The 2623-nt window shown below is 38.5% G+C and overlaps 1 long non-coding RNA gene across 1 annotated transcript in view; it reads left to right on the top strand.

Moving 5' to 3' along the window:
* Positions 1-1409, top strand: part of LOC116217207 — a 27520-nt gene extending 26111 nt beyond the window's left edge. Inside the window, exon 3 of the long non-coding RNA XR_004161399.1 lies at positions 1344-1409. This is a non-coding gene — a long non-coding RNA (uncharacterized LOC116217207). The remainder of the gene's footprint in view (positions 1-1343) is intronic.
* The last annotated feature ends 1214 nt before the right edge of the window (positions 1410-2623 follow it).

Raw genomic sequence — 2623 nt, 5'->3', positions numbered from 1 at the left:
AAAAAAAAAAAAAAAAAGAGACACCACTGAACTTAACCAAATTAAAGAAACCTAAATAATCAGACATTAATGAAATATTTACTCCTTCCATTCCTCAGCCTCCATATATATGGACATGGAACACCTCCCCAGCAAGGACAAGCTGGGGGGGCTGGGGCTGCTTAGCCTGGAGAAGTCTCCAGGAGACCAGAAAGAAGGGCTATAAATAAGAAGGGGACAGACTCTCTAGCAGGGTGTGTTGTGATAGAACAAGAAGAAATGGTTTCAGGTTTCAGCTTCAAACTAAAAGAGGGGAGATTTAGATTGGATAAAAGGGAAATGTTTTTTACAATAAGGGTGGTGAGGCTCTGGCACAGGTTGCCCAGACAAGTGGTGGGTGCCTTGTCCCAGCAGACACTCAGGGTCAGGCTTTGAGGATCCCTTCCACCTCTGTCCATGATTATGTGATGCTCAGTGTGACTTGCAAGGTGTTTGTTATGAGAAGGTTGTGCTGGGCCTGCCTTTTCCTACAGCAGCCGAAATGCAGCCTTTCTGTGGGCAGAGAGAGGCAGCTGCCAGTTGAGAGGAGGAGGCAGCAGTGCTTGTGGCGGGAATTGCAGTGCCCCTCAGCAGCTCCGGTACGGAAAGTTGTGGGAAATACTAATTTTACCTGCAAAATAACAGACAGTAGACCAGTGATTGTACGTAATGATTTGTTATAAAAGTAGTTGAGGTACCAATGATGGGTATTGTAGCTGCTGTGATTCTCTGGGAGAAAGCAGGAGACAAAGGAGAGCTGCAACCCTCCTCAGTCAGTGTCAGGTGAGCTGTGCACAGGTGCCCATGCTTTGTTATTTATCACTGAGGTGATAGATTCTCTTGATGTGTTTACTGTTCTAATTGCTTTCATGTTTTTCTGTTTGATTATCAGGCCTTCTCAGTTTTTGTGCAAATGTATGTTCATACATAGGCAGCTATGAGTGACAGTGCAGGAATGTTACCCAAATGTTTTTTGATCTCAGCTCTTCACCAAAGAAACAGCACCAGTATAATATGGTCAAATTAAGTAAGAGGAGCTGAATAACAAAGATTTGAAAACATAGGTCCAACAGAAGATATGAACACAAAGAACATATACAGAAACTGCTACCTCCAACCTGATCTCCTTAATGACCAGACAGAATAGATACGTCTACTTGAACACAGAACAGCAAAATAAAATACTTTGTCTGATAAAAACGTAACTCAGAAAAATTGTCTAAATTCACCATGGGAATACTTTATTATGGTCAGTTCTTGTGATATAAAAGATAATTAAACCTGGTCTATCTAATTTATAAACATGCCTCTTGTTTCTTTTCCAGAAGAAGCAGTTCTAAACTAACTTCTTCAAGAGCATACAAGACTTTGCTTTGGTTTCAGAGAAAAGGTAAGAAACCAGTTGTCTTACTTCTTCTGCCTAATTTTTATTTCTTTTATAACATAAACCTGTTCTCTCCTACTGGAAGCCTGGTATTTACATTAAAAAAACTGAATAGTGTGAGTTCTTGTATTTATAATTAATCTACTTGTAATTTCAGTACAGCAAAATCTGGAGAGATTTCTGTAACGTGTAATGCTGGTTCTCTATTGAGGAATTAAGAAAGTTTGTTTTGGGCACTATCGGGAATGGTTGGTATATGCGTATTTCAGTTTCATTGCAGGAGTTTAGAGATCTGTTTGATGATATGGTCATAAACTTCATGTTTTCTTGTACTGTACCCCCAGACATCAGAGGGTACTGCTAGCAGAAGCATAAAGAACATGAAGTATTGGCAGCTAGATTCTCTGTTTTACTGCTACTGTGAAGATTTAGTTCCTTTCCATGTTTGTTAAGGCAATGTTGTGTTAAACAATTAGGGATAGAAGATAGTCTTCTTCCAGAGGAGGGGTGATTAGCACTAGGCAAGATGCTGCTATTTGATTTTTTTTAGTATGTAAAAACAAGGAAATGTTAAATAGGTAACATCAAGGTTATTTCACCATTTTCTGCCTTTCTTCATAAAGTACCTGAGGAAAAAAAAAAAAGAGGCTTTTATGTCTAGGGAAGGCAGTGATATTTTCAATAATGCCTCAAAAGCACTTCTTTCTGGTGCAGAATTTCTCGTTTATATTTTGTTTGCTGAAAGAGAACTGAGGAAAAAAAGAGTTTGTCTTTAGGAGGAAGAGAAGAGACAGCAATGAACACCATTCTATTTAAACTTAACAATGTCACAAAATTGCCAGTCTTAACATATTGCTGTGGTATTCTGCTACTACAGACATTTCTTCTTCTTTTCTTTCATGATGACGAAAATGAAAAACTATTTCACCTTGAAAGCTTTTCATCTCTAGTGGGATTTCAACCATAGGTCCAGAACACACCAAACTTTGAGATGAATGAAGGGCTTGACAGCTGTACAGTGATAAGCTGCAGTGCCTTATATTCCTGTGTTCCTAACGGCCTTATGTTGTGTGAGTAGGCTATACCAAGAATGTGATTATTGGTACATTTATAATGTGGTCTACCCAGAATCACAAATAATGGATTATAAGGAAAAACATATTATTTTGAATGACTTAAAAATACAATTTAAAATATAGGTCTAGCACCAGTCAGCTCACT

This window comes from Meleagris gallopavo, chromosome 15 (genome assembly GCF_000146605.3).
Source record: "Meleagris gallopavo isolate NT-WF06-2002-E0010 breed Aviagen turkey brand Nicholas breeding stock chromosome 15, Turkey_5.1, whole genome shotgun sequence".
In the NCBI taxonomy this organism is placed as follows: domain Eukaryota; kingdom Metazoa; phylum Chordata; class Aves; order Galliformes; family Phasianidae; genus Meleagris; species Meleagris gallopavo.
This window is presented reverse-complemented; position numbering and strand designations above follow the sequence as displayed.